Raw genomic sequence first — 9476 nt, 5'->3', positions numbered from 1 at the left:
AGCTTTTGATATAGAGAAAAGACTGGGATTTCCAAAGATATGAATGACAGCATTGTGGTCTAAGTGTTAAGATCCCAACCTGCACAGTACATCTACCAATGATCCACCTCCAAGTCCTTCATGCAGTGGTTTACTGTTGATAGTGCTAGGAGCAATGTTACACTAATTCATTTTTGCAGGCAATATTGCTAACTTGTGTCCCTCAGTGCTGAAGCAAGTCTTATTTTAAATTTGCTTTATAAAGCACAGCTCTCATGTTATTTTGAAGGAATTGCAGTGCATTGTTAGCATACCACTGTGCAGATAAATTGACATGTTTATGTGCTGTAGAATAATGCAGCTGAAGATATTGGGATGCAGATTTTGTGTGCAGACTATCCACTTCTTGCTTATGTATATCTTTCCCTTTTCTTTTTAAACCCTTTGATCTGAACAGTTTCTTTTCCATTTATCCCTGCACTTCTAAGAATACTACTTTGCCAGTCCTTTTTGCTCCTCCTGTGCTATGAAATACTCCTGATCATCTCCATATTCATTGTGGTCCATTTCAACCCGGGCCATTTCATGATTCTACAGTGAAGTGTTTTTCTCTTGTGTGTTTAAATGGCTGCCATATCTCTGGTTCTTCCCTTTGGTGTTCTGAGGAGTTCCAGCATCTTTCTCTTCATCCAAACCATTGGAGCAGTGTTCTTGTAGGTTCCACTTGTCCCAATTAGAATGACAGTGCCTTGCCTACAGCAGTGACCCATCTCTGAATGCTGGTAGGTGGAGTTCAGTCCTTGGCCACTTTGGCTCCTCAACAGGGAATAAGTTAATTTAGAGCCTCCTGTACATGTTTTGGGTGTTTCTGAATATTAGGATGGCTGTGCTGGAGGTGAAATTCACACTGCTTGCTTTTTGGCTTTCCATTTAGTTGATGTGTGGATATATTGGTCACCTCTCTCCTCTCTAATAAATATATCTATATAATAAATATAATATATCTAATAAATAAATCTCTAATCACCTCAGAGAAAGGTGACTGAAAACAAAGCTGCCTTGTGAGGTTAGAAAAGCGTTTGGCATTTCATTAGCAAATTGTACCAAAAAGGAGCAATATTCAGCATCTCTTAGATGCACCTGTACAATGCAGCAATAGCAAAAGTTGCAAAGGGCTGCAGTTTTTTATTGATCATCTATCAAAGCTGGCTAATAGCAGCGTATCACCTCAAATACCCCTGCAGGAAATAAAGCTCAGACCTGTGCATTTTAACTTTGAACTTGAGTCTTCTGTTCATGTGTCTGCACAGTCTGTATGAGCACAGAGGAGTTTCCTGTCTTCAAGCAACTGTCTTGAGTGAGAGAGACTTGTTTTTATGTGGTTGACCAGATAGGTATGGCGTGGCTCTTGTTTTTGGAGTGTCTGGCATGGCAGTGGCTGAGCATACCTCGTGTCTCCATTTCATTGGCTACTCTGTGTGCTCTTGCTGCTTTATCTTACTTCTGTGCCTTGAAGCAGAAGTTGCATTGGGATTTTGCCAGCTTCTTTCACAGATTTAGTGATTAAATAGAGGGAACAAAATAGCTGCAAACATCAATTTTCCTTTGTATAAAGGAAAAAGGAAAACATCACCATTTCTGCCTTTCTCTAGGTGCTTAACAGTAGATCCTGAAATGCTGCTATATGGAAGTGAGAGCTAGTCTGGCTGTTAATTAGTGACAGAGTGGTGCTATTGCCTGCTTGTGTTCTTTTGATGAGGAGATAGGAACGGTGCAAAAATCAGCCTGCTCACACTAACCAGGTGAGTGCGTGTGCTGTGAGGTCAGCTTGGTGCAATTCTGGGTCAAGCCCAGGGAGAGCGTGAAGGGGAAGAAAAGGTTTGTCTAAGGACTGGTTTGATGGCCAGCTTTGTTGACAGAGCGATCCGGAGGCGATGGATGCGTGGGTCTGGCTCCCAGCCACTGACAGGTGTGTCGGAGTTTCAGGTGTGCCAGGGAGTTTCTACTGTGTTTAGCAAGGCAAGATCTTCTGATGTAGCTGTAAGTTTGCAGGTTTCGTTTCAGTACTTGAAATGCAAAATGGAGCTCATTTCCACCCACAGGAATGAGTTCCTGTAAGCCTAGCAAGACACAGGAGGTGCCCAGCATCTCTGACAGAGAACAACGTGCTTCTCAGAAACCACCTCTGGCTGGAGCAGAGGCAGTCCTGCACACAGTTGCAAAAAACAAGTACTGCAAGGCAAGAAGAGCTGTGCTTTGGTTGCTGTGGGAAAGGCAGAGCTCCTTGGTAGGAAAAAATGAGCAGAGCTACTTACACTGCGAAGCCTGGTGCTAAATATTGCTCACTTTGTTTGAAACTCAATGTAAATGGTTTTGTAGGACTGATGCAGGTAACCGTGCTCTGCTCTCAGCCCTCCTGGGGTCCTCAGTTTTATGTGCATCTTCTGTGGTGGTGCCATGTCAGATTTAAAGTATGGCTGCATCATAAAAGGGGTCCAAGCTGCTGGGTAGAAATTTCTGCTCAATCATAAAGTCATGTGGAAGGAGGCAGTTGCAAAAGGTCAAGATGCCTGAATTAAAAGACAGCCAGCTATTAGCAGCTTACTGTGTTAAGCTGTCTTACTTAAGCTGGCTGTTCTCCTGGTTTTTATTCATAAACAAATTGAGGCTGGTGGGGTGAAGGGAGAGAATCGCCTCATTTTTAGAAGCAGAAACCAAAAATTCCTGGGAAAATTCCCAGGTAGGAAGCAGAGGAGGTCCAATGTCGTGTGAAGATAACTCAGTGTAGTCTGTAGAATGAGTAAATAAACACACCCTGAGAGCTAATGCAAAACACTTACTGAAACAGATACTGTGCTCCTTCAGCAGAGCATTAAAAGAAGGAAGAGCCTTGGCAGTAAAATGCTTTGTCCACAACGTGCCCACTCCTGTTCTTTCCAATTTGCAATTCCACTGTTGTTTTGATGTTTTTGACTCATTTTTACTTTTAAGAAACTTTTTCATAATGCAGAGCCCAAAATCCAGGTCAAGCTCTTCCTGTAGTAGTGATTTTCTCAAAGCACAGGGTTTTTCCTCCAGAACGTGCACTTTGGATCTGCAGTTGCATTTTGGTGAAGCAGCTGCCCTGCTGACTCATGCTTTTATTTGGGAAGTTTACATTCAGAGCAAGAAAAGTGCTTTTAATCTTCTATGCCCAGCAAGCAGACTGCTTGTTCCATTGCTTTGAAATACAGAAAAGCAGAATGGCAAGGATTGCAGGCTGTGTAGAACAGTGGCATGCACACATTTGGTTTCATGCATCACTAGGAAGCTGCAATCCCTGTTCCCCGGCCCAAATAGCTGGAGCAGTTGGTTTGGCTTTGGCACGGACTGGGGAACCCAGCAGTTTTCTGTCTAGGTATAGAATCATAGAATCACTAAGGTTGGAAAAGACCTAAAAGATCACCCAGTCCAACCGTTCACCTATTCCCAATAGCTCCCACTAAGCCATGTCCCTCAACACAACATCCAGTCTTTCCTTGAACACCCCCAGGGTCGGTGATTCCACCACCTCCCTGGGCATCCATTCCAGTGCCTGACCACCCTTTCTGAAAAGTAATACTTCCTCATGTCCAGCCTGAATCTCCCCTGCCGTAGCTTGAAACCATTCCCCCTGGTCCTATCACTAATGACACGAGAGCAGAGGCCGACCCCCAGCTCACTACAACCTCCCTTCAGGAAGTTATAGAGAGCAATAAGGTCTCCCCTGAGCCTCTTCTCCAGGCTGAACATTCCCAGCTCCTTCAGCCTCTCCTCATATGGCCTGTGTTCCAGACCCCTCACCAGCTTTGTTGCCCTCCTTTGAACACGTTCCAGGGCCTCAATATCTTTCTTGCAGTGAGGGGCCCAAAACGGGACACAGTACTCGAGGTAGAAGTCTACCAGTTTGGTTTTGAAAGTATCTTACGCCTTAGCGTCACCAAGGCTCTCAACCCAGGTTTATTTGGCAGTGAAATAATTGCCAGACTTCCTAGGGGATTCATATGTACGGTTCCTTGACTTTTCTTTTTGTTCTGAAGCAGCCTGTCTACCAGGGGCTTTTCTCTACCTAAGATACTTTCTGCTGTTGAAACTGATGTCTGTATGACTGTGCTTTCACACAGTCGTATTGTCTGAAGGCTTTGGCATTTAACAGATGTGAAAAAGGGACATGATCTCTCTTTTCTGTTAGAATTTCATATTTTGGGAGAATTATGGCTTCTGGTTGATGGTGTCATGTTTTTCCCCCTGAACACTTTTTGATGTTGATCTTCACAGCCTGGTACAAGTTGTGACTGGACTGAACCTTGAGCAGCTATGAGGTAACAAATGCTACAGATACTGGCCTGATTTGATGGACAGGGAGAGAAGATGAACTTCAGGGAAAGGGAGGAGGAGAAAGGGATTTCTGTGTTTTATTTTGTTGGGTGCTTTTATTTTTCTTAAGGCCTTACTGTTTCATACACATGCAAGCTGAGATTACCCAAGTTTTAAGCAAAAAAAAAGAGAAGCAAATTGTGTTCTTGTGGAAAAGATGGTTTCACTGATCTCTCAGCTTAATATTTAGGCTGCTGCAATCGAAGAATTAACGTTAACTGAAATGCTGAGGAAAGCTTGAAGCAAGCGTAGGGGAATTCGAGGAGGTATTTACACTCTTCTGCAGTAGGATGAGTTCGCCACGTGGGGGCAACGTGCCATCGGGTTTTGTCTCTTACCTTTACCCATACACGGAGGAAATAGGTGGCAGTTTGTGGTTTTTGCCTGGACTTTTGTTCCAGTGTGTGTGGCTGAGCAGCCATGTTTCCGTGCAGCCCGTAGCTTGTGTGTGCTTTGGGGTTTCATGCTGTTGATTCATAAGTGCTGCTGGCTGTAGACTGAACCTTCTGGGTAGGAGGAATATGCTTAGACAAGCACACCAGTCAGCCCGACAGGAGTTGCAGAGCAAGTACCTGCATGTGTGTGTGTGTGTGTGTGTGTGTGCTCACACACAGGTATGAACATATGTTGTGCTTAATTTGTCTCCTGTAATTGCCACTTTCACCATGAGAGCTAACTTAAAATGCAATTATGAAAGTCAAAGTGGGTGATTACAGAAAAGGATTGCATCCACTATTTTTTAGTTAGTAACTTCAAGTGAGCAGACCTGATTTTTTTTTTTTTTCCCTTTAAGTGCTTATTCCTGTTTAAAAGAATTGGACAATACAGAAGATCATAAGCTGAGACTCTTGGACTTCACACTTCATAAAGGTGAACTGATAGGTATGGTGTGTCCTGAGGCTCCTGAGGACTTGCCCCAAAGCAGGGGGGAGCAATCTGGAAAGCCCGGAGGATTACCTTTGTGATAAGTGCTCTAGCATGATGGCTGGGGATGTGGAGGTGGAAAGACAGGCATTTAAGATTGGAAGCAGAACACCCCCACTCCTCCCAAATTTCTGTGGCATGGAAATCAGTTTCTGTAGTTGTTTTAGCAAGATGCTGCTAATTATGATTGATTCTCATTAATCTTTGCCACTTTGCAAAGTATCTTCATTAATGTTAAAAAAACAGTGTTTCTCCAGTCCTTCCTGGTGCTTATTAACAGTAAATGAATCCAGTGTAAGAGATTCCAGAAAACAATAGGTATTGGTTTGCCTGTGTCATCCATTCTTTGTGTTCATAATGCAGCTCAAAACTCCTGTTATCCAGCTATCCCTGCTTACTTTGACATGATGCTTTTATCCTTTGCTTATGAAAGCCAAGTGTAGGAATCAAATGATAGAATTTCACTCTTCTCTCTCATGTTTTCCTATCATCTAGGGTACAAATGTCTTGTGGGTAAAGAACAACACCTGACTAACAGCTGAAACTGGCTTGGTTTTCCTACTGGGGGAGTGGTCTGATGCAACTCTGCGCTGTTAGGCAGAGAATTTGTTTATCAGGGATGAGACAGGTTGAGGAATGATTCACCCATCCACACAGCCCAGTCTCCACTGAGATGTCAGTGTTGATGTGGAAGGCAGGCCAGAGGACAGGCCTGGCACACAGGGGAACTAGGCTTACGTGTGGTTCTGGCACAGTCCATCACAAACTGCAGAGTACTTTAGTGAGTCCTTCTGGGCCTAAACACTTTCAGATGATGAATGTGGTCAGGGGAGTCACTAATTTTCATGATGTACAGTATAAGTTCTGAATGTATTTTTGGATATATTTTTCCATCCTGGATGCTTTGCAGCTGGTCCTGTGAAGACAGGTCCTAGGAGGTCAGGAGAAAGAAGAGCAATTGTCCCATGGCAGAACTATCAGCCTTGCATTCAGCCCTAGCTAACACTATGCTTAGGCAGGTAATGATGTTTGCTGAGTGTCTCCAGGCAGTGACTGATGGGAGACCTATAGTACAAGGCAAAATACCTGCACCAGTTTTAACCAAAGCAGGACAGCAGCACTCATCTGTGGTATCCAAGGCTCTGTGAACACCCCCCCCTTGTAGAGATACTGATGGCTCAGCTGGCCTGCCTGCAATGAAATCTGTACCCATCCATCTTCAGCTCTCCAGCATTGGCTATGCATGTTGTCACAGAGTATCAGAAAAGCATGCTAGAGAAGTGAACTAGTGATGTGCAGCCCAGCTAAAGTGGGGAGGTATAGAATACATCATATATACATTGCTTAAGTTGTTTTGCGTCCAACCTCAACCTTATCTCCTGCTGTGCATAGAAGGGGAGATGAAACTTAAGTTATTTGTTAGGTGATACAAAGTTCTGTTTCTTAGAAGTCTGCTAATACATAACTGAAAAAGATGTCATGAAAAGATGAGTATTTTTTTCAATCTGTGTTGTACCTCTTTGCCATGATAAAGAATTTGAACTGGAAGCTTTTCCAGATGCTGTCTTGGCTTCTACCTTTATCCAGTGAGCAACTAAAGAAGGAAATTCCACTGTACTGTAGTAGGAGGGTAATTCTAATTATCCCATTTGGACCAAGAGGAGAATGTAAGGCAGACTAACTTCAGTTGAATGAAAGAGTTATGCACAACCATTTTTTATCTCACAGTGGTAAGGTTTTACTTAGTCTTTGTGTTGCATCCTTCCAACATCAGCAGCTGACTCGTAATGAAATTATCCCTCTCCTAGCTTCCTTGTCATATAAATGATTCAAATGCACTGCCTGGTTGATCAGGAAGTTTGCCTTTATAGAGGTTAAGAAAACTCTCAAGTCTTTGTGTTTCTATTTTCTATGCAGACAGCTGTGAAGCATGTATTGCTGACTCATGATAATAGCATCCATTTCCTCTCTCAGGGCTCAAGTCTGTTCACCACCACCACGTCTCAAGCATGTTTTGTGTGTTCCAGCAGCCAAGCAGTTTTGTAAAAGGCTGTGTAGGACAGAGGCTCGGTCTGTTAGGGCACTTTCTGTTTGTGCCCTGCTCAGCTGGGATTAGGAATGCATCATCCATTCATGGGCTGTTGCTTGCTGAGGGATCCAGTGGGTGCAAGGTGCACAGCTGACACTTTCTTCTGGCTTGTGTATTTGGAATCTCATTCCTTTTTATCCCTTTGTCTGCCTCAGGATCCAAAAATTGCAGGTCCCTTCACAGCCTGGCCTGCCAAAGTGCAGAGTAGAAGCATGAAAGCCTCTAGGGACTTCTCTAACAGGATCTATTGTAGGAAGGTTTTTGCATTTAGGCAGTAATAGCTGCCATTTGTTATCAGTGGGGCTGCATTATCTGTCCTGAAGAATGGGGAATGCAAGTATGAAAAGGAAACTTCTTAAGGTTTAGGTGATGGCAAGTAAACTGGTCCCAATGCAATGCTTGTGTTTCCCACTGAACTCTTTGTGCTGGGATGAAAGAATGGTTTTTGTCTCTGGTGGGTAGGAAGGCTGGAAATGAACTGCGGGTCCAAGTCGAGGTGTGGGCACTTAAACACAGAACCTCCAGTGCTTTTTCATTACTGGATTGCTTCAGCCTAGCAAACCACACGTATTTCATGTGAGCAATTAAAGTGAGCAAGACACAGAGAAGCACAAACAGCAGGGTGCTGGTGCTTCTAAAGACCTGCAGTTACTGCTTCCTCTCTAATTGTTGTGATGCTACTTTTACAGCCATCAGCATCAGATTTGTTCTCCATTTTAGTAAGAGCTGCTTTTCTTTTTTTTTTTTTTCCCACAAGGAAATCTTTGTGTTCTTTTCAGATGTTAAAGAAAAGAAGGGATTGAAATGAAGATGACTTTGAAGTGTCTGCTTTAAAGGATGCAAACACATCTCGGTGCTTAAGCTGCAAATAAAGCTGGCTGCTCCACCGGAGTGCAATGCAAATAGCAGGCAAAACAAGGTATTGAAACATCCATTTCAGTTAAGGAAAGCCTTCAGTTTACCGGAACAATTTTTTTAATGAATGGAGTTACCTAAAATGTGTATTCCTGCCACTCTCCATACTCTTCTTTCCATAGGTGAGCTTGTTCGGCTCTGTTTCAGTTTAAGGCAAATGGACAACGCTGTACCCTTCAAAACCTTGTGACTTTCTCTTTTTAAAGGAGGAGAATGTTGCTCATCAGGATTTACTCATTAAATTTGTGAGCTCCTTCTGTCTGTGGGTGAGAGTGGTGAAGCCGCTCTGGGATGAAAGGGCTGTTCTGCATGTTCTGTGTGCTTTGTTAATATAAAACTCAGATGCTGTTTTGCTTTTCAAATTGTTGTGAAAAGGCCAAGTTCTCACATACAGGATGGCTCTTTGCACGTCGCCTTGTTGGCCACCTGTCCTTCCCTGGAGAAACCAGCGTGTTTCCCTTTTTCTCTTACTTCTCATCTAGAAAAACAGGCTCTGGTGAGGCGGAATGGGGAGATGTGTTGAAGGTGTCCCTTTGTGGGGAGCACGGCCTTGGCAGCAGTCCGCCTCAGCATCTGCTTCTGAGCGTGCTGGGAAACCAGAGGGTGTGTGAGTCTGTCGGAGCAGCGCGACTTCCAGCTGCAAACAGCGCTCGGTTCCGGCCTGAGGGCCGGGTTTGCTGCCTCGGCAAGAGGTTCTGATGCCCTCAGCCCTACGGGACACGGCTGCGCCTCGCGTCAGCGCTGGGTCCGTGGCTGCGGGCAGGCACGAAGGACAGCTGTGCGGAGCTCCGGATAAAGGGTAAAGCGTTTCGTGCGGGCTCGAGGAGCGGGACGAAGCCCAGCGCCGGGGCTGACGGCTGCTGTCGTCCCGCGCCGAGCGGCATTCCGGAGCTCGCAGCGGGCACGGGGAATCCGGGCGGCGCGCCTGGCTCGAGGCCTCCATTCACCGGCGGCTTTCTGCTTGCAGACGGAAGGCTCCTGGGGCAAACAGAGCGTTTTTTGTTGGCCGAACCCGATCGCCGAGGCGAGGCCGCGGCCCTCCCCGCCGTGCCGCCCAGGGCCCGGCCCCGGGCTGGCCGCCCAATGGCGGGGCGGGGCGGGGCGGGGCGGGCTCGGCGGGGCCGGGGACGCGGCGGAGGCTGCGGGCGGCGGGCGGCACCGCGCGGTGACGCCG

General features: G+C 45.5%; 1 protein-coding gene across 1 annotated transcript in view; it reads left to right on the top strand.

Moving 5' to 3' along the window:
- Positions 1-9083: 9083 nt before the first annotated feature.
- FARP2 (FERM, ARH/RhoGEF and pleckstrin domain protein 2) overlaps positions 9084-9476 on the top strand; it is a 59414-nt gene continuing 59021 nt past the window's right edge. The window contains exon 1 of the mRNA XM_042878282.1: positions 9084-9101. The gene's annotated coding sequence lies outside the window, so the exon portion shown is untranslated. The remainder of the gene's footprint in view (positions 9102-9476) is intronic.

Source organism: Lagopus leucura, unplaced genomic scaffold, assembly GCF_019238085.1.
Source record: "Lagopus leucura isolate 7727_CA_CO unplaced genomic scaffold, USGS_WTPT01 Super-Scaffold_100021, whole genome shotgun sequence".
Taxonomy (NCBI): Eukaryota; Metazoa; Chordata; class Aves; order Galliformes; family Phasianidae; genus Lagopus; species Lagopus leucura.
Note: the sequence above shows the minus strand (reverse complement) of the source record. Positions and strands in the feature narration are given on the sequence as shown.